Raw genomic sequence first — 23,188 nt, 5'->3', positions numbered from 1 at the left:
CTTCCAAGTTGCATCGATAATGTCTTTTTAATCCACTGTGACCTCCACCACTCTTCCAAGGGGCATTAAAACCGTCTTGATAAGCTACTGTGACCTCCACGTCTCTTCCAAGGGGCATTAAAACCGTCAATTTAAACCACTTTGAACTCCACACCTCTTGCAAAAGGCATTGATATTGTCTTTTTATTCCACTGTAACCTCCACCACTCTTCCAAGGGACATTGATTTTGTCTTTTTAATCCACTGCGACCTCCATCTCTCTTCCAAGAAGCATTAAAACCATCTTGTTTAGCTACTGTGACCTCCACGTCTATTCCACGGTGCCTTAAAACCTTCTGGTTAAATCACTGTGAACTCCACAGCTCTTCCAAGGGGCATTGATGTTGTCTTTTTATTCCATTGTAACCTCCACCACTCTTCAAAGGGGCATTTATATTGTCTTTTTGTTTTACTGCGACCTCCACCACTCTTCCAAGGGGCATTAAAACCATCTTTTTAAGCTACTGTGACCTCCAAGTCTCTTCCACGACGCATTGATATTGTCTTTTTATTCCACTGCGACCTCCACAACTCTTCCAAGTGGAATTGATATTGTCTTATTATTCCACTGCGACCTCCACCACTCTTCTAAGGGGCATTGATATTGTCTTTTTAATCCACTGCGACCTCTATCACTCTTCCAAGGGGCATTAAAACAGTTTTGATAAGCTACTGTGACCTCCACATCTCTTCCAAGGGGCATTAAAACAGTCTGGTTAAAAAACTCTGAACTCCACAGCTCTTCCAAGAGGCATTGATATCGTCTTTTTATTCCACTGTAACCTCCACCACTCTTCCAAGGGGCATTGATTTTGTCTTTTTAATCCACTGCGACCTCCATCACTCTTCCAAGAATCATTAAAACCGTCTTGTTTAGCTACTGTGACCTCCACGTCTATTTCATGGTGCCTTAAAACCTTCTGGTTAAACCACTGTGAACTCCTGAGCTCTTCCAAGGGGCATGGATATTGTATTTTTATTCCATTGTAACCTCTACCACTCATCCTAGGGGCATTGATATTGTCTTTTTATTTTACTGCGACCTCCACCACTCTTCCAAGGGGCATTAATATTGTCTTTTTATTCCACTGCGACCTCCACCACTCTTCCAAGAGTCATTGATATTGTCTTTTTATTCCACTGTAACCTCCACTACTCTTCCAAGGGGCATTGATATTGTCTTTTAATTCCACTGTAACCTCCACCACTCTTCCAAGGGGCATTGATTTTGTCTTTTTATTCCACTGCGACCTCCACCACTCTTCCAAGGGTCATTGATATTGTCTTTTTATTCCACTGTAACCTCCACTACTCTTCCAAGGGGCATTGATATTGTCTTTTTATTCCACTGCGACCTCCACCTCTCTGCCAAGGGGCATTAAAACCATCTTGTTAAGGTAATGTGACCTCCAAGTCTCTTCCACGATGCATTGATATTGTCTTTTTATTCCACTGCGACCTCCACCACTCTACTAAGGGGCATTGATATTGTCTTTTTAATCCACTGTGACCTCCACGTCTCTTCCAAGGGGCATTAAACCGTCTTTTTAAACCACTCTGTACTCCACAGCTCTTCCAAGAGGAATTGATATTGTCTTTTTATTCCACTGTAGCCTTCACCACTCTTCCAAGGGGCATTCATATTGTCTTTTTATTCCACTGTAACCTCCACCAATATTCCTAGGGGCATTGATATTGTCTTCTTATTCCTCTGCGACCTCCACCACTCTTCTAAGGGGCATTGATATTGTCTTTTAAATCCACAACGATCTCCACCACTCTTCCAAGGGTCATTAAAACAGACTTGATAAGCTACTGTGACCTCCACATCTCTTCCAAGGGGCATTAAACCGTCTGGTTAAACCACTCTGTACTCCACAGCTCTTCCAAGAGTCATTGATATTGTCTTTTTATTCGACTGTAAACTCCTCCACTCTTAAAAGGGGTATTGATATTGTCTCTGTTTTCCACTGCGACCTCCACCACTCTTCCAAAGGGCATTGATATTGTCTTTTTATTCCACTGCGACCTCCACGTCTCTTCCACAGGGCATTGTTATTGTATTTTAGTTCCACTGCGACCTCCACCACTCTGCCAAGGGGCTTTAAAACCGTCTTGTTTAGCTACTGTGACCTCCACGTCTTTTCCACAGGGCATTGTTATTGTCTTTTTATTCCACTGCGACCTCCACCACTCTGCCAAGGGGCATTAAAACAGTCTTGTTAACCTACTGTGACCTCCACGTCTCTTTCACAGGGCATTGTTATTGTATTTTATTCCACTGTGACCTCCACCACTCTTCCAAGGGGCATTAAAACAGTCTTGTTAAGCTACTGTGACCTCCACGTCTCTTCCAAGGGGCACTAAAACCGTTTGGTTAAACCACTCTGTAATCCACAGCTCTTCCAAGGGGCATTGATATTGTCTTTTTATTTCACTGTAACTTCCACCACTCTTTCAAGGGGCATTGATATTGTATTTTTATTCCACTGTGACCTCCACCAATCTTCCAAGGGGCATTAAAACCGTCTTGTTAAGCTACTGTGACCTCCAAGTCTCTTCCAATGGGCATTAAGACCGCCTGGTTAAACCGGTCTGAGCTCCACAGCACTTCCAAGGGGCATTCACAATGTCTTTTTATTCCATTGTAACCTTCTGCACTCTTCCAAGTGCATTGATATTGTCTTTTTATTCCTCTGCGACATCCACGACTCTTCCAAGGGGCATTAAAACCGTCTTGTTAAGCTACTGTGACCTCCAAGTTTCTTACACAGGGCATTGATATTGTCTTTTTATTCCACTGTAACCTCCACCACTCTTCCAAGTGGCATTGATATTGTCTTTTCAATCCACTGCGACCTCCCTCACTCTTCCAAGAAGCATTGAAACAGTCTTGTTAAGCTACTGTGACCTCCAATTCTCTTCCACAGGGCATTGTTATTGTCTTTTTATTCCACTGTGACCCCCACCACTCTGCCAAGCGGCTTTAAAACCGTCTTGTTAAGCTACTGTGATGTCCACGTCTCTTCCACGGGGCATTGATATTGTCTTTTTATTCCACTGCAACCTCCACCACTCTTCCAAGAGGCAATGATGTTGTCTTTTTATTCCACTGCGACCTCCACCACTCTTCCAAGGTTCATTGATATTGTCTTTTTAATCCACTGCGACCTCCACCACTCTTCCAAGGGGCATTAAAACCGTCTTGTTAAGCTACTGTGACCTCGACGTCTCTTCCAAGGGGCACGAAAACCGTTTGGTTAAACCACTCTGTACTCCACAGCTCTTCCAGGGGGCATTGATATTGTCTTTTTATTTCATTGTAACTTCCACCACTCCTTCAAGGGGCATTGATATTGTATTTTTATTCCACTGTGACCTCCACCACTCTTCCAAGGGGCATTAAAACAGTCTTGTTAAGCTACTGTGACCTCCAAGTCTCTTCCAAGGGGCATTAAAACCGTCTGGTTAAACCGCTCTGAGCTCCAAAGCACTTCCAAGGGGCATTGACAATGTCTTTTTATTCCATTGAAACCTTCTGCACTCTTCCAAGTGCATGGGTATTGTCTTTTTACTCCTCTGCGATGTCCATGACACTTCCAAGGGGCATTAAAACCGTCTTGTTAAGTTACTGTGACCTCCAAGTTTCTTACACAGGGCATTGTTATTGTATTTTTATCCCACTGTGACCTCCACCACTCTTCCAAGGGGCATTAAAACAGTCTTGTTAAGCTACTGTGACCTCCAGGTCTCTTCCAAGGGGACACTAAAACCGTTTGGTTAAACCACTCTGTAATCCACAGCTCTTCCAAGGGGCATTGATATTGTCTTTTTATTTCACTGTAACTTCCACCACTCTTTCAAGGGGCATTGATATTGTATTTTTATTCCACTGTGACCTCCACTACTCTACCAAGGGGCATTAAAACCGTCTTGTTAAGCTACTGTGACCTCCAAGTCTCTTCCAATGGGCATTAAAACCACCTTGTTTAGCTACTGTGACCTCCACGTCTATTCCACGGTGCCTTAAAACCTTCTGGTTAAACCACTGTGAACTCCACAGCTCTTCCAAGGAGCATTGATATTGTCTTTTTATTCCACTGTGACATTCACCACTCTTCCAAGGGGCACTAATATTGTCTTTTTATTCCACTGCGACCTCCACCACTCTTCCAAGGGTCATTGATATTGTCTTTTTATTCCACTGTAACCTCCACCACTCTTCCAAAGGGCATTGATATTGTCTTTTTATTCCACTGTGACCTCCAACTCTCTTCCACGGGGCATTAAAACCATCTTGTTAAGCTACTGTGACCTCCAAGTCTCTTCCACGAGGCATTGATATTGTCTTTTTATTCCACTGCGACATCCACATCTCTTCCAAGGGGATTTGATATTGTCTTTTTATTCCACTGCGACCTCCACCACTCTTCTAAGGGGCATTGATATTGTCTTTTAAATCCACTGCGACCTTCACCACTCTTCCAAGGGGCATTAATACAGTCTTGATAAGCTACTGTGACCTCCACGTCTCTTCCAAGGGGCATTAAACCGTCTGGTTAAACCACTCCACAGCTCTTCCAAGAGGCATTGATATTGTCTTTTTATTCGACTGTAACCTCCAGTACTCTTCCAAGGGGCATTGATATTGTCTCTGTTTTCCACTGCGACCTCCACCACTCTTCAAAGGGGATTTGATATTGTCTTTTTTATCCACTGCGACCTCCACCACTGTTCCAATGGGCATTAAAACCATCTTGTTATGCTACTGTGACCTCCATGTCCCTTCCACGGAGCATTGATATTGTCTTTTTATTCCATTGCGACCTCCACCACTCTTCCAAGGGGCATTAAAACCGTCTTGTTAAGCTACTGTGACCTCCAAGTCTCTTCCAAGGGGCATTAAAACCGTCTGGTTAAACCTCTCTGAGCTCCACAGCTCTTCCAAGGGGCATTGACAATGTCTTTTTATTCCATTGTAACCTTCTGCACTCTTCCAAGTGCATTTATATTGTCTTTTTATTCCTCTGCGATGTCCCCGACTCTTCCAAGGGGCATTAAAACCGTCTAGTTAAGCTACTGTGACCTCCAAGTTACTTACACAGGGCATTGATATTGTCTTTTTATTCCACTGTAACCTCCACCACTCTTCCAAGGGGCATTGTTATTGTCTTTTTTTCCACTGCAACCTCCACCAATCTTCCAAGGGGCATTGATATTGTCTTTTTATTCCACTGCGAACTCCATCACTCTTCTAAGGGGCATTAAAACCGTCTTGTGAAGCTACTGTGACCTCATCGTCTCTTCCAAGCCGCATTAAAACCGTCTGGTTAAACACTCTGAACTCCACAGCTCTTACAAAAGGCATTGATATTGTCTTTTTATTCGACTGTAACATCCACCACTCTTCCAAGCGGCATTGATATTGTCTTTTTATTCCACTGCGACCTCAACCACTCTTCCAAGGGGCATTGATATTGTTTTTTCAATCAACTGCGACCTCCACCTCTCTTCCAAGGGACATTAAACCGTCTTGTGAAGCTACTGTGACCTCCACGTCCCTTCCACGGGGCATTGATATTGTCTTTTTATTCCACTGCGACCTCTACCACACTTCCAAGGGGCATTGATATTGTCTTTTTAATCCACTGCGACCTCCACCAGTCTTCCAAGGGGCATTGATATTGTCTTTTTAATCCACTGCGTTCTCCAACACTCTTCCAAGGGGTATTAAAACCGTCTTGTTATGCTACTGTGACATCGACTTCTCTTCCAAGGGGCATTAAAACCATATGGTTAAACCACTCTGAACTCCACAGCTCTTCCAAGGGGCATTTGTATTGTCTTTTTATTCCACTCTAACCTCCACCACTCTTCCAAGGGGCATTGACATTGTCTTTTTATTCCACTGCAACCTCTACCACTCTTCCAAGGGGCATTAAAACCATATTGTTAAGCTACAGTGACCTTCACATCTCTTCCACGGGGCATTGATATTGTCTTTTTATTTTACTGTAACTTCCACCAATCTTCCAAGGGGCATTGATATTTTTTTTTTTATTCCACTGCGACCTCCACCACTCTTCCAAGGGGCCTTAAAACCGTCTTGTTAAGTTACTGTGACCTCCACGTCTCTTCCAAGGAGTGTTAAAACCGTCTGGTTATAACACTCTGATCTCCACTACTCTTCCAAGGGACATTATTATTGTCTTTTTATTCCACTGTAACCTCCACCACTCTTCCAAGGGGCATTGATATTGTCCATTTATTCCACTGCGACCTCCACCAGTCCTCCAAGAGGCATTAAAACCATCTTGTTAAGCTACTGTGACCTCCACGTCTCTTCCACGGGGCATTGAATTGTCTTTTTATTCCACTGTAACCTCCACCATTGGCCAAGGGGAATTGATATTGTCTTTTTATTCCACTGCAACCTCCACCACACTTCCAAGGGTCATTGATATTGTCTTTTTAATTCACTGCGATCTCCACCACTCTTCCAAGAGGCATTAAAACCGTCTTGTTAAGCAACTGTCACCTTCACGTCCCTTACAACGGGCATTAAAAGCGTCAATTTAAACCACTCTGAAATCCACAGCTCTTGCAAGGGGCGTTGATATTGTCTTTTTATTCCAATGTAACCTCCAGCACTCTTCCAAGGTGCGTTGATATTGTCTTTTTATTCCACTGCAACTTCCACTTCTCTTCCAAGGGGCATTAAAACCATCTTGTTAAGCTATTGTGACCTCCACATCTCTTCCACAGGGCATTGATATTGTCTTTTTATTCCACTGTAACCTTCTCCACTCTTCCAAGGGGCATTGATATTGTCTTTTTATTCCACTGGGACCGTCACCACTCTTCCAAGTGGCATTGATATTGTCTTTTTATTCCACTGGGACCTTCACCACTCTTCCAGGTGGCATTGATATTGTCTTTTTAATCCACTGCGACCTCCACCACTCTTCCAAGGGGCATTAAAACCATATTGTTAAGCTACTGTGACCTCCACGTCTCTTCCAAGGTGCATTAAAACCGTCAATTTAAAGCACTCTGAACTCCACAGCTCTTGCAAGAGGCTTTGATATTGTCTTTTTACTTCACTGTAACCTACAGCCCTCTTTCAAGGGGCATTGATATTGTCTTTTTATTCCACTACGACTTCCACCACTCTCCCAAGGTGCATTAAAAACATCTTGTTTAGCTACTGTAACGTCCATGTCTATTCCACGGGGCATTGATATTGTCTTTTTATTCCGCTGTATCCTCCACCACTCTTCCAAGGGGTATTGATATTGTCTTTTTATTCCACTGCGCCTTCCACCTCTCTTCTAAGGGGCATTGATATTGTCTTTTTAATCCACTGCAACCTCCACCACTCTTCCAAGAGGCATTAAAACAGTCTTGTTAAGCTACTGTGACCTCCACATCCCTTCCAAAGGGCATTAAAACCGTCTGGTTAAACCACTCTGAACTCCACAGCTCTTCCAAGGGGCATTGATATTGTCTTTTTATTCCACTGTAACCTCCGCCATTTTTCCAAGGGGTATTGATATTGTCTTTTTAATGCACTGCGACCTCCACCACTCTTCCAAGGGGAATTTAAACCATCTGGTTAATCCACTCTGAACTCCACAGCTCTTTCAAGAGGCATTGATATTGTCTTTTTATTTCACTGTAACCTCCACAACTCTTTCAAGGGGCATTAAAACTGTCTTGTTAAGCTACTGTGACCTCCACGTGTCTTCCACGGGGCATTGATATTGTCTATTTAATCCACTGTTTCCTCCAACACTTTTCCAAGGGGCATTAAAACCGTCTTGTTAATGTACTGTAACCTCCACGTCGCTTCCAAGGGGCAATAAAACCATCTGGTTAAACCACTCTGAACTCCACAGCTCTTCCAAGGGGCATTGGTACTGTCTTTTTATTCCACTCTAACCTTCACCACTCTTCCAAAGGGCATTGACATTGCCTTTTTATTCCACTGCGACCTCCATCATTCTTCCAAGGGGCATCGATATTGTCTTTTTATTTCACAGCCACCTCCACCACTCTTCCAAGGGGCATTGATATTGTCTTCTTAATCAACTGCGACTTCCACCACTTTTCAAAGGGGCATTAAAAACGTCTTTTTAAGCTACTGTGACCGCCACGTCACTTCCAATGGGCATAAAAATCGTCTGGTTAAACCACTCTGAACTCCACAGCTCCTCCAAGGTTCATTGGTATTGTCTTTTTATTCCACTCTAACCTCCACCACTCTTCCAAGGGGCATTGACATTGTCTTTTTATTCCACTGCGACCTCCACCATTCTTCTAAGGGGCATTAAAACTGTCTTGTTAAGCTACAGTTACCTCCACGTCTGTTCCACGGGGCATTGATATTGTCTTTAAATTCCACTGTAACCTCCACCACTCTACCAAGGGGCATTGATACTGTATTTTTATTCCACTGCGACCTCCACCACTCTTCCAAAGGGCATTGATATTGTCTTTTTAATCCACTGCGACCTCCACCACTCTTCCAAAGGGCATTAAAACCATCTTGTTAAGCTACTGTGACCTCCACGTCTCATCCACGGGGCATTGATATTTTCTTTTTATTCCACTGCGACCTCCACCACTCTTCCTCGGGGCATTGATATTGTCTTTTTAATCCACTGCAACCTCCACCACTCTAACATGTGGCATTAAAACCGTCTTGTTAAGCTACTGTGACCTCAACGTCTTTTCCAAGGGGCATTAAAACCGTATTTTTAAATCAATCTGAACTCCACAGATCTTCCAAGGGGCATTGATATTGTCTTTTTATTCCACTGAATCCTCCACCACTCTTCCAAGGGGCATTGATATTGTCTTTTTATTCCACTGCGACCTCCAACACTCTTCCAAGGGCCATTAAAACCTTGTTGTTAAGCTACTTTGACCTCCACGTCAATTCCACAGGGCATTAAAACCATCAATTTAAACCACTCTGTACTCCACAGCTCTTGCAAGGGGCATTGATATTGTCATTTTATTCCAATGTAACCTCCAGCACTCTTCCAATGGGCATTGATATTGTCTTTTTATTCCACTGCAACTACCACCTCTCTTCCAAGGGGCATTAAAACCGTCTTGCTAAGCTACTGTGACCTCCACGTCTCTTTCACGGGGCATTGATATTGTCTTTTTATTCCACTGTAACCTCCACCACTCTTCCAAGGGGCATTGATATTTTCTTTTTATTCCACTGGGGCCTTCACCACTCTTCCAAGTGGCATTGATATTGTATTTTTAATCCACTGTGACCTCCACCACTCTTCCAAGGGGCATTAAAACCGTATTGTTAAGCTACTGTGACCTCCACGTCTCTTCCAAACTGCATTAAAACCGTCAATTTAAACCACTCTGAACTCCACAACTCTTGAAAGAGGCATTGATATTGTCTTTTTATTCCACTACGACTTCCACCACTCTCCCAAGGTACATTAAAAACATCTTGTTTAGCTACTGTAATGTCCATGTCTATTCCACGGGGCATTGATATTGTCTTTTTATTCCACTGTGACCTCCACCACTCTTCCAAGGGGCATTAAAACCGTCTTTTTAAGCTTCTGTGACCTCCATGTCTCTTCCAAGGGGCATTAAAACCGCATGTTTAAACCACTCTGAACTCCACAGCTCTTCCAAGAGGCATTGATATTGTCTATTTATTCAACTGTAACCTCCACCACTCTACCAAGGGGCATTGATATTGTCTTTTTTTTCCACTGCGACCTCCACCACTCTTCCAAGGGGATTTGATAGTCTTTTTAATCCACTGCGACCTCCACCACTCTTCCAAGGGGCATTAAAACCGTCTTGTTAAGCTACTGTGACCTCCACGTCCCTTCCACGGGGCATTGATATTGTCTTTTTATTCCACTGCGACCTCCACCACTCTTCCAAGGGACATAGATATTGTCTTTTTAATCCACTGCGACCTCCACCACTCTTCCAAGGGGCATTAAAACTGTTTTGATAAGCTACTGTGACCTCCACGTCTTTTCCAAGGGGCATTAAAACCGTCATTTTAAACCACTCTGAACTCCACAGCTCTTGCAAGAAGCATTGATATTGTCTTTTTATTCCACTGTAACCTCCACCACTCTTCCAGGGGGCATTAATTTTATCTTTTTAATCCATTGCGACCTCCATCACTCTTCCAAGAAACATTAAAACAGTCTTGTTTAGCTACTGTGACCTCCACGTCTATTCTACGGTGCCTTAAAACCTTCTGGTTAAACTACTGTGAACTCCACAGCTCTTACAAGGGGCATTGATATTGTCTTTTTATTTCCCTGTAACCTCCACCACTCTTTCAAGGGGCATTGATATTGTCTTTTTATTTTACTGCGACCTCCACCACTCTTTCAAGGGGCATTAATATTGTCTTTTTATTCCACTGCGACCTCCACCACTCTTAAAAGGGTCATTGATATAGTCTTTTTATTCCTCTGTAACCTCCACCACTCTTCCAAGGTGCATTGATATTGTCTTTTTATTCCACTGCGACCTCCACCTCTCTTCCAAGGGGCATTAAAACCACCTTGTTAAGCTACTGTGACCTCCAAGTCTCTTCCACGAGGCATTGATATTGTCTTTTTATTCCACTGCGACCTCCACATCATTACCAAGGGGAATTGATATTGTCTTTTCATACCACTGTGACCTCCACCACTCTTCTAAGGGGCATTGATATTGTCTTTTTATTCCACTGCTACCTACACCACTCTTCCAAAGGGCATAAAAACAGTCTTGATAAGCTTCTGTGACCTCCACGTCTCTTCCAAGGGGCATTAAACCATCTGGTTAAACCACTCTGAACTCCATAGCTCTTCCAAGAGGCATTGATATTGTCATTTTATTCGACTGTAACGTCCACCCCTCTTCCAAGGGGCATTAAAACCGTCTTCTTAAGCTACTGTGACCTCCACGTCTCTTCCAAGGGGCATTAAAACCGTCAATTTAAAACACTCTGAACTCCACAGCTTTTGCAAGAGGCATTGATACTGTCTTTTTATTCCACTGTAACCTCCACCATTCTTCCAAGGGGCATTGATTTTGTCTTTTTAATCCACTGTGACCTCCATCACTCTTTCAAGATGCATTAAAACCGACTTGTTTAGCTACTGTGACCTCCACGTCTATTCCACGGTGCCTAAGAACCTTCTGGTTAAACCACTGTGAACTCCACAGCTCTTCCATGGGGCTTGATGTTGTCTTTTTATTCCACTGTAACCTCCACCACTCTTCCAAGGGTCATTGATATTGTCTTTTTATTTTACTGCGACCTCCACCACTCTTCCAAGGGGCATTAATATTGTCTTTTTATTCCACTGCGACCTCCACCACTCTTCCAAGGGTCATTGATATTGTCTTTTTATTCCACTGTAACCTCCACCACTCTTCCAAGGGGCATTGATATTGTCTTTTTATTCCACTGCGACCTCCACCTCTCTTCCAAGGGGCATTAAAACCATCTTGTTAAGCTACTGTGGCCTCCAAGTCTCTTCCACGAGGCATTGACATTGTCTTTTTATTCCACTGCGACCTCCACATCTCTTCCAAGGGAAATTGATATTGTCTTTTTATTCCACTGTGACCTCCACCACACTTCTAAGGGGCATTGATATTGTCTTTTTAATCGACTGCGAACTCCACCACTCTTCCAAGGGACATTAAAACACTCTTGATAAGCTACTGTGACCTCCACGTCACTTCCAATGGGCATTAAAACCGTCTGGTTTAACTACTCTGAACTCCACTGCTCTTCCAATGGGCATTGATATTGTCTTTTTAATGCACTGCGACCTCCACCACTCTTCCAAGGGACATTAAAACCATCTGGTTAAACAAAGCTGAGCTCCATAGCTCTTTCAAGAGGCATTGATATTGTCTTTTTATTCCACTGCAACCTCTACCACTCTTCCAAGGGGCATTAAAACTGTCTTGTTAAACTACTGTGACCTCCACGTGTCTTCCACGGGGCATTAAAACCATATGGTTAAACCACTCTGAACTCCACAGCTCTTCCAAGGGGCATTGGTATTGTCTTTTTATTGTACTGCGACCTCCATCATTCTTCCAAGGGGCATTAATATTGTCTTTTTATTCCAATGTCACCTCCACCACTCTTCCAAGGGGCATTGATATTTTCTTTTTAATCCACTGCGACCTCCACCACTTTTCCAAGGGGCATTAAAAACGTCTTTTTAAGCTACTGTGACCTCCACATCCCTTCCACGGGGCATTGATATTGTCTTTTTATTTCACTGCGACCTCCACCATTCTTACAAGGGGCATTAAAACAGTCTTGTTAAGCTACTGTGACCTCCACGTCTCTTCCAAGGGGCATTAAAACCGTCTGGTGAAACCACTCTGAACTCCACAGCTCTTCCGAGGGATCATTGGTATTGTCTTTTTATTCCACTGTCACCTCCACCACTCTTCCAAGGGGCATTGATATTTTCTTTTTAATCCACTGCGACCTCCACCACTTTTCCAAGGGGCATTAAAAATGTCTTTTTAAGCTACTGTGACCTCCACATCCCTTCCACGGGGCATTGATATTGTCTTTTTATTCCACTGCGACCTCCACCATTCTTACAAGGGGCATTAAAACAGTCTTGTTAAGCTACTGTGACCTCCACGTCTCTTCCACGGGGCATTAAAACCGTCTGGTGAAACCACTCTGAACTCCACAGCTGTTCCGAGGGGTCACTGATATTGTCTTTTTATTCCACTGTAACCTCCACCACTCTTCCAAGGGGCATTGATTTTGTCTTTTTATTCCACTGCGACCTCCACCACTCTCCAAGGGGCATTGATATTATCTTTTTAACCCACTGCGACCTCCACCACTCTTCCAAGGGGCATTAAAACGGTCTTGTTAAGCTACTGTGACGTCGAAGTCTCTTCCAAGGGGCATTAAAACCATCTGGTTAAAGCACTCTGAACTCCACAGCTCTTCCAAGGGGCATTTGTATTGTCTTTTTATTCCACTCTAACTTCCACCACTCTTCCAAGGGGCATTGACATGGACTTTTTAATCCACTACGACCTCCACCACTCTTCCAAGGGGCATTGATATTGTCTTTTTAGTCTACTGCGAACTCCACCCCTCTCCAAGGGGCATTAAAACCGTCTTGTTAAGCTACTGTGACATCCACGTGTCTAAGAAGGGGCATTGATATTGTCTTTTTATTCAACTGGGCCAAGGGGCATTAATATTGTCTTTTTAATCCACTGCAACCTCCACGACTCTACCTGGGGCAATAGAATCGTCGTGATAAGTTACTGTGACCTCCACGTCTCTTCCAAGGGGCATTAAAACATCTGGTTATTCCACTCTGAACTCCACAGCTCTTCTAAGGGGCATTATTATTGTCTTTTTATTCCACTGTAACCTCCACAACTCTTCCAAGGGGCATTGATATTGTCTTTTTATTCCACTGCGACCTTCACCAGTCCTCCAAGGGGCATTTAAACCATATTGTTAAGCTACTGTGACCTCCACGTCTTTTCCACGGGGCATTGGCATTGTCTTTTAATTCCACTGTAACATCCACAACCCGTCCAAGGGGCATTAAAACCGTGTTGTTAAGCTACTTTGACCTCCACGTCAATTCCACGGGGCATTAAAACCGTCAATTTAAACCACTCTGAACTCCACAGCTCTTGCAAGGGGCATTGATATTGTCTTTTTATTACAATGCAACTTCCACCTCTGTTCCAAGGGGCATTAAAACAGTCTTGATAAGCTACTGTGACCTCCACGTCTCTTTCACGGGGCATTGATATTGTCTTTTTATTCCACTGTAACCTCCACCACTCTTCCAAGTGGCATTGATATTGTCTTTTTATTCCACTGGGACCTTCACCACTCTTCCAAGTGGCATTGATATTGTCTTTTTAATCCACTGCGACCTCCACCACTCTTCCAAGGGGCATTAAAACCGTATTGTTAAGCTTCTGTGACCTCTACGTCTCTTCCAAGGTGCATTAAAACCGTCAATTTAAACCACTCTGAACTCCACAGCTCTTGCAAGAGGTATTGATATTGTATTTTTATTCCACTGTAACCTACAGCACTCTTTCAAGGGGCATTGATATTGTCTTTTTATTCCACTACGACTTCCACCACTCTCCCAATGTGCATTAAAAACATCTTGTTTAGCTACTGTAACGTCCATGTCTGTTCCACGGGGCACTGATATTGTCTTTTTATTACACTGTATCCTCCACCACTCTTCCAAGGGGTATTGATATTGTCTTTTTATTCCACTGCGACTTCGACTTCCACCTCTCTTCTAAGGGGCATTGATATTGTCTTTTTAATCCACTGCGACCTCCACGTCTCTTCCAAGGGGCATTAAAACAGTCAAATTAAACCACTTTGAACTCCACAGCTTTTGCAAGAGGCATTGATATTGTCTTTTTATTCCACTGTAACCTCCACCACTCTTCCAAGGGGCATTGATTTTGTCTTTTTAATCCACTGCGACCTCCATCTCTCTTCCAAGAAGCATTAAAACCGTCTTGTTTAGCTACTGTGACCTCCACGTCTATTCCACGGTGCCTTAAAACAATCTGGTTAAACCACTGTGAACTCCTCAGCTCTTCCAAAGGGCATTGATATTGTCGTTTTATTCCACTGTAACCTACAGCACTCTTCCAAGGGGCATTGATATTGTCTTTTTATTTTCCTGCGACCTCCACCGCTCTTCCAAGGGGCATTAATATTGTCTTTTTATTCCACTGAGACCTCCACTAGTCTTCCAAGGGTCATTTATATTGTCTTTTTATTCCATAATAACCTCCACCACTCTCCCAAGGGGCATTGATATTGTCTTTTTATTTTACTGCGACCTCCACCACTCTTTCAAGGGGCATTGATATTGTCTTTTTATTCCACTGTGACCTCCAACACTCTCCAAGGGGCATTGATATTGTCTTTTTTATCCACTGCGATCTCCACAACTCTTCCAAGCGGCGTTAAACCGGTCTTGTTAAGCTACTGTGACCTCCACGTCTTTTCCAAGGGGCATTAAAACCGTCAATTTAAACCACTCTGAACTCCACAGCTCTTGCAAGAGGCATTGATATTGTCTTTTTATTCCACTGTAACCTCCACCACTCTTCCAATGGGCATTGATTTTGTCTTTTTAATCCACTGCAACCTCCATCTCTCTTCCAAGAAGCATTAAAACCGTCTTGTTTAGCTACTGTGACCTCCACATCTATTCCACCGTGCCTTAAAAACTTCTGGTTAAACCACTGTGAACTCCACAGCTCTTTCAAGGGGCATTGATATTGTCTTTTTATTTCATTGTAACTTCCACCACTCTTCCAAGGGGCATTTATATTGTCTTTTTATTCCACTGTAACCTCCACCACTCTTCCAAGGGGCATTGATATTGTCTTTTTATTCCACTGCGACCTCCACCTCTCTTCCAAGGGGCATTAAAACCATCTTGTTAAGCTACTGTGACCTCCAAGTCTCTTCCACGAGGCATTGATATTGTCTTTTTATTTCACTGCGACCTCCACATCTCTTCCAAGTGGAATTGATATTGTCTTTTTATTTCACTGCGACCTCCACCGCTCTTCTAAGGGGCATTGATATTGTCTTTTTAATCCACTGCGACCTGCACCACTCTTCCAAGGGGCATTAAAACTGTTTTGATAAGCTACTGTGACCTCCACGTCTTTTCCAAGGGGCATTAAAACCGTCATTTTAAACCACTCTGAACTCCACAGCTCTTGCAAGAGGCATTGATATTGTCTTTTTATTCCACTGTAACCTCCACCACTCTTCCAAGGGGCATTGATTTTATCTTTTTAATCCATTGCGACCTCCATCACTCTTCCAAGAAACATTAAAACCGTCTTGTTTAGCTATTGTGACCTCCACGTCTAATCCACGGTGCCTTAAAACCTTCTGGTTAAACCACTGTGAACTCCACAGCTCTTACAAGGGGCATTGATTTTGTCTTTTTATTTCCCTGTAACCTCCACCACTCTTCCAAGGGGCATTGATATTGTCTTTTTATTTTACTGCGACCTCCACCACTTTTCCAAGGGGCATTAATATTGTCTTTTTATTCCACTGTGACCTCCACCACTCTTAAAAGGGTCATTGATATTGTCTTTTTATTCCACTGTAACCTCCACCACTCTTCCAAGGGGCATTGATATTGTCTTTTTATTCCACTGCGACCTCCACCTCTCTTCCAAGGGGCATTAAAACCATCTTGTTAAGCTACTGTGACCTCCAAGTCTCTTCCACGAGGCATTGATATTGTCTTTTTATTCCACTGCGACCTCCACATCATTACCAAGGGGAATTGATATTGTCTTTTCATACCACTGCGACCTCCACCGCTCTTCTAAGGGGCATTGATATTGTCTTTTTAATCCACTGCTACCTATACCACTCTTCCAAAGGGCATAAAAACAGTCTTGATAAGTTACTTTGACCTCCAAGTCTCTTCCAAGGGGCATTAAAATATGTGGTTAAACCACTCTGAACTCCACAGCTCTTCCAAGAGGCATTGATATTGTCGTTTTATTCGACTGTAACCTCCACCCCTCTTCCAAGGGGCATTAAAACCGTCTTGTTAAGCTACTGTGACCTCCACGTCTCTTCCAAGGGGCATTAAAACCGTCAATTTAAAACACTCTGAACTCCACAGCTCTTGCAAGAGACATTGATATTGTCTTTTTATTCCACTGTAACCTCCACCACTCTTCCAAGTTGCATTGATTTTGTCTTTTTAATCCACTGTGACCTCCATCATTCTTTCAAGAAGCATTAAAACCGACTTGTTTAGCTACTGTGACCTCCACGTCTATTCCACGGTGCCTTAAAACCTTCTGGTTAAACCACTGTGAACTCCACAGCTCTTACAAGGGGCATTGATATTGTCTTTTTATTTCCCTGTAACCTCCACCACTCTTCCAAGGGGCATTGATATTGTCTTTTTATTTTACTGCGACCTCCACCACTCTTCCAAGGGGCATTAATATTGTCTTTTTATTCCACTGCGACCTCCACCACTCTTCCAAGGGTCATTGATATTGTCTTTTTATTCCACTGTAACCTCCACCACTCTTCCAAGGGGCATTGATATTGTCTTTTTATTCCACTGCGACCTCCACCTCTCTTCCAAGGGGCATTAAAACCATCTTGTTAAGCTACTGTGGCCTCCAAGTCTCTTCCACGAGGCATTGATATTGTCTTTTTATTCCACTGCGACCTCCACATCTCTTCCAAGGTTAATTGATATTGTCTTTTTATTCCACTGTGACCTCCACCACACTTCTAAGGGGCATTGATATTGTCTTTTTAATCGACTGCGAACTCCACCACTCTTCCAAGGGACATTAAAACACTCTTGATAAGCTACTGTGACCTCCACGTCACTTCCAATGGGCATTAAAACCGTCTGGTTTAACTACTCTGAACTCCACTGCTCTTCCAATGGGCATAGATATTGTCTTTTTAATGCACTGCGACCTCCACCACTCTTCCAAGGGACATTAAAACCATCTGGTTAAACAACTCTGAGCTCCATAGCTCTTTCAAGAGGCATTGATATTGTCTTTTTATTTCACTGTAATCTCCACCACTCTTTCAAGGGGCATTGATATTGTCTTTTTATTCCACTGCGACCTCTACCACACTTCCAAGGGGCATTAAAACTGTCTTGTTAAACTACTGTGACCTCCACGTGTCTTCCACGGGGCATTGATATTGCCTTTTTAATCCACTGTGACCTCCACCACTTCTCCAAGGGGCATTAAAATCGTATTGATAAGCTACTGTGACCTCCACGTCTCTTCCAAGGTGCATTAAAACCGTCAATTTAAACCACTCTGAACTACACAGCTCTTGCAAGAGGCATTGATATTGTCTTTTTATTCCACTGTAACCTACAGCACTCTTTCAAGGGGCATTGATATTGTCTTTTTATTCCACTATGACTTCCACCACTCTCCCAAGGTGCATTAAAAACATCTTGTTAAGCTACTGTAACGTCCATGTCTGTTCCACAGGGCATTGATATTGTCTTTTAATTGCACTGTATCCTCCACCACTCTTCCAAAGGGCATTGATATTGTCTTTTTAATCCACTGCAACCTCCATCTCTCTTCCAAGAAGCATTGAAACCGTCTTGTTAAGCTACTGTGACCTCAACGTCCATTCCACGGTGCATTAAAACTTTCTGGTTAAACCACTGTGAACTCCACAGCTATTCCAAGGGGCATTGATAGAGTCTTTTTATTCCACTCTAACCTCCACCACTCTTCCAAGGGGCATTGATATTATCTTTTTATTTTACTGCGTCCTCCACTACTCTTCCAAGGGGCATTAATATTGTCTTTTTATTCCACTGTGACCTCCACGTCTCTTCCAAGGGGCATTGATATTGTCTTTTAATTTAACTGGAACCTCCACCACTCTTCCAAAGGGCAATGATATTGTCTTTTTATTCCACTGTAACCTCCACCATTCTTCCAAGGGACATTGATATTGTCTTTTTATTCCACTGTAACCACCACCACTCTTCCAAGGGGCATTGATATTGTCTTTTTATTCCACTGTAACCTCCACCACTCTTCCAAGGGGCATTGATATTGTCTTTTTAATCCACTGCGACCTCTACCACTCCTCCAAGGGGCTTTAAAAGAGTCTTGATAAGCTTCTGTGACCTCGACGTCTCTTCCAAGGGGCATTAAAACCGCATGGTTAAACAACTCTGAACTCCACAGCTTTTCCAAGAGGCACTGATATTGTCTTTTTATTCAACTGTAACCTCCACCACTCTTCCAAGGGGCATTGATATTGTCTTTTTTTTCCACTGCAACATCCACCGCTCTTCCAAGGGGATTTGATAGTCTTTTTAATCCACTGCGACCTCCACAACTCTACCAATGGGCATTAAAACCGTCTTGTTAAGCTACTGTGACCTCCACGTCCCTTCCACGGGGCATTGATATTGTCTTTTTATTCCACTGCGACCTCCACCACTCTTCCAAGGGGCATTGATATTGTCTTTTTAATCCACTGTGACCTCCACCACTCTTCCAAGGGACATTGATATTGTCTTTTTATTTCACTGCGACCTCCACCACTCTTCCAACGGACATTGATATTGTCTTTTTATTCCACTGAGACCTCCACCACTCTTCCAAGGAGCATTAAAACTGTCTTGTTAAGCTACTGTGACCTCCACGTGTCTTCCACGGGGCACTGATATTGTCTTTTTAATCCACTGTGACCTCCACCACTTTTCCAAGGGGCATTAAAACCATCTTTTTAATCTACTGTGACCTCCACGTCTCTTCCAAGGGGCAATAAAACCATCTGGTTAAACCACTCTGAACTCCACAGCTCTTCCAAGGGGCATTGGTATTGTCTTTTTATTCCACTCTAACCTCCACCACTCTTCCAAGGGGCATTGACATTGTCTTTTTATTCCACTGCGACCTCCATCATTCTTCCAAGGGGCATTGATATTGTCTTTTTATTCCACTGCCACCTCCACCACTCTTCCAAGGGGCATTGGTATTGTCTTTTTATTCCACTGCGACCTCCACCACTTTTCCAAGGGGCATTAAAAACGTCTTTTTAAGCTACTATGTCCTCCACGTCTCTTCCAATGGGCATTAAAACCGTCTGGTTAAACCACGCTGAACTCCACAGCTCTTCCAAGAGGCATTGATATTGTCTTTTTATTCCACTCTAACCTCCACCACTCTTCCAAGGGGCATTGACATTGTCTTTTTATTCCACTGCAACTTCCACCATTCTGTCAAGGGGCAATAAAACTGTCTTGTTAAGCTACAGTGACCTCCACATCTCTTCCACAGGGCTTTGATATTGTCTTTAAATTCCACTGTAACCTCCACCACTCTTCCAAGGGGCATTGATATTGTATTGTTATTCCACTGCGACCTCCACCACTCTTCCAAACTGCATTGATATTGTCTTTTTAATCCACTGCGACCTCCATCACTCTTCTAAAGGGCATTAAAACCGTCTTGTTAAGCTACTGTGACCTCCAAGTTTCTTACACATGGCATTGATATTGTCTTTTTATTCCACTCTACCCTCCACCACTCTTCCAAGGGGCATTGATATTGTCTTTTTAATCCACTGCAACCTCCATCACTCTTCCAAGATGCATTGAAACAGTCTTGTTAAGCTACTGTGACCTCCACGTCTATTCCACGGTGCATTAAAACTTTCTGGTTAAACCACTGTGAACTCCACAGCTTTTCCAAGGGGCATTGATATTGTCTTTTTATTCCACTCTAACCTCCACCACTCTTCCAAGGGGCATTGATATTATCTTTTTATTTTACTGTGTCCTCCACCACTCTACCAAGGGGCATCAATATTGTCTTTTTATTCCACTGTGACCTCCACGTCTCTTCCAAGGGGCATTGATATTGTCTTTTTATTTAATTGGAACCTCCACCACTCTTCCAAGGGGCATTGATATTGTCTTTTTATTCCACTGTAACCTCCACCACTCTTCCAAGGGACATTGATATTGTCTTTTTATTCTGCTGTAACCACCACCACTCTTCCAAGGGGCATTGATATTGTCTTTTTATTCCACTGTAACCTCCACCACTCTTCCAAGGGGCATTGATATTGTCTTTTTAATCCACTGCGACCTCTACCAATCCTCCAAGGGGCTTTTAAAGAGTCTTGATAAGCTACTTTGACCTCCACGTCTCTTCCAAGGGGCATTGATATTGTCTTTTTGTTCAACTGTAACCTCCACCACTCTTCCAAGGGGCATTGATATTGTCTTTTTTTTCCACTGCGACCTCCACCGCTCTTCCAAGGGGATTTGATAGTCTTTTTAATCCACTGCGACCTCCACAACTCTTCCAATGGGCATTAAAACCGTCTTGTTAAGCTACTGTGACCTCCACGTCCCTTCCACGGGGCATTGATATTGTCTTTTTATTCCACTGCGACCTCCACCACTCTTCCAAGGGGCATTGATATTGTCTTTTTAATCCACTGCGACCTCCACCACTCTTCCAAGGGACATTGATATTGTCTTTTTATTCCTCTGCGACCTTCACCCCTCTTCTAAGGAACATTTATATTGTCTTTTTTTTCCACTGTATCCTCCACCACTCTTCTAAGGGACATTGATATTTTCTTTCCATTCCACTGCGACCTCCACCACTCTTCCAAGGGGCATCGATAATGTCTTTTTAATCCACTGCGACCTCCACCACTCTTCCAAGGGGCATTAAAACCGTCTTGTTAAGCTACTGTGACCTCCACGTCTCTTCCAAGGGGCATTAAACCCGTCAATTTAAACCACTCTGAACTCCACAGCTCTTGCAAGAGGCATTGATATTGTCTTTTTATTCCACTGTAACCTCCACCACTCTTCCAAGGGGAATTGATTTTGTCTTTTTAATCCACTGCGACCTCCATCTCTCTTCCAAGTAGCATTAAAACCGTCCTGTTTAGCTACTGTGACCTCCATGTCTCTTCCACGTTGCCTTAAAACCTTCTGGTTAAACCACTGTGAACTCCACAGCTCTTCCAAGGGGCATTGATATTGTCATTTTATTCCACTGTAACCTCCACCACTCTTCCAAGGGGCATTGATATTGTCTTTTTATTTTACTGCGACCTCCACCACTCTTCCAAGGGACATTGATATTGTCTTTTTATTCCACATCGACCTCCACCTCTCTTCCAAGGGGCATTAAAACCATCTTGTTAAGATACTGTGACCTCCACGTCTCTTCCAAGGGGCATTAAACCCGTCAATTTAAACCACTCTGAACTCCACAGCTCTTGCAAGAGGCATTGATGTTGTCTTTTTTTTCCACTGTAACCTCCACTACTCTTCCAAGGGGCATTAAAACCATCTTGTTAAGCTACTGTGAACTCCAAGTCTCTTCCACGAGGCATTGATATTGTCTTTTTATTCCACTGCGACCTCCACATCTCTTCCAAGGGGAATTGATATTGTCTTTTTATTCCACTGCGACCTCCACCACTCTTCTAAGGGGCATTGATATTGTCTTTTTAATCCACTGCGACCTCCACAACTCTTCCAAGGGGCATTAAAACAGTTTTGATAAGCTACTGTGACCTCCACGTCTCTTCCAAGGGGCATTAAAACCGTCTGGTTAAAACACTCTGAACTCCACAGCTCTTCCAAGAGGCTTTGATATTGTCTTTTTATTCCACTGTAACCTCCACCACTCTTCCAAGGGACATTAAAACCGTCTTGTTAAGCTATTGTTTCCTCCACCTATCTTCCAAGGGGCATTAAAACTGTCAATTTAAACCACTCTGAACTCCACAGCTCTTGCAAGAGGCATTGATATTGTCTTTTTATTCCACTGTAACCTCCACCATTCTTCCAAGGGGCATTGATTTTGTCTTTTTAATCCACTGTGCCCTCCATCACTCTTCCAAGAAGCATTAAAACCGTCTTGTTTAGCTACTGTGACCTCCACGTCTATTCTACGGTGCCTTAAAACCTTCTGGTTAAACCACTGTGAACTCCACCACTCTTCCAAGGGGCATTGATATTGTCTTTTTATTCCACTGTAACCTCCACCACTCTTCCAAGGGGCATTGATATTGTCTTTTTATTCCACTGCGACCTCCACCTCTCTTCGAAGGGGCATTACAACCATCTTGTTATGCTACTGTGAACTCCAAGTCTCTTCCACGAGGCATTGATATTGTCTTTTTATTCCACTGCGACCTCCACATCTCTTCCAAGGGGCATTGATATTGTCTTTTTACTCCACTGCGACCTCCACCACTCTTCCAAGGGGCATTAAAACAGTCTTGATAAGCTACTGTGACCTCCACGCCTCTTCCAAGGGGCATTAAACCATCTGGTTAAACCACTCTGTACTCCACAGCTCTTCCAAGAGGCATTGATATTGTCTTTTTATTCAACTGTAACCTCCACCACACTTCCAAAGGGCATTGATATTGTCTCTGTTTTCCACTGCGACCTCCACCACTCTTCCAACGGGCTTTGATCTTGTCTTTTTTATCCACTGCTAACTCCACCACTCTTCCAATGGGCATTAAAACCATCTTGTTATGCTA

Source organism: Phyllobates terribilis, unplaced genomic scaffold, assembly GCF_046119375.1.
Source record: "Phyllobates terribilis strain yellow unplaced genomic scaffold, ASM4611937v1 Scaffold_15__1_contigs__length_34870131, whole genome shotgun sequence".
Classification (NCBI taxonomy): Eukaryota; Metazoa; Chordata; class Amphibia; order Anura; family Dendrobatidae; genus Phyllobates; species Phyllobates terribilis.
This window is presented reverse-complemented; position numbering follows the sequence as displayed.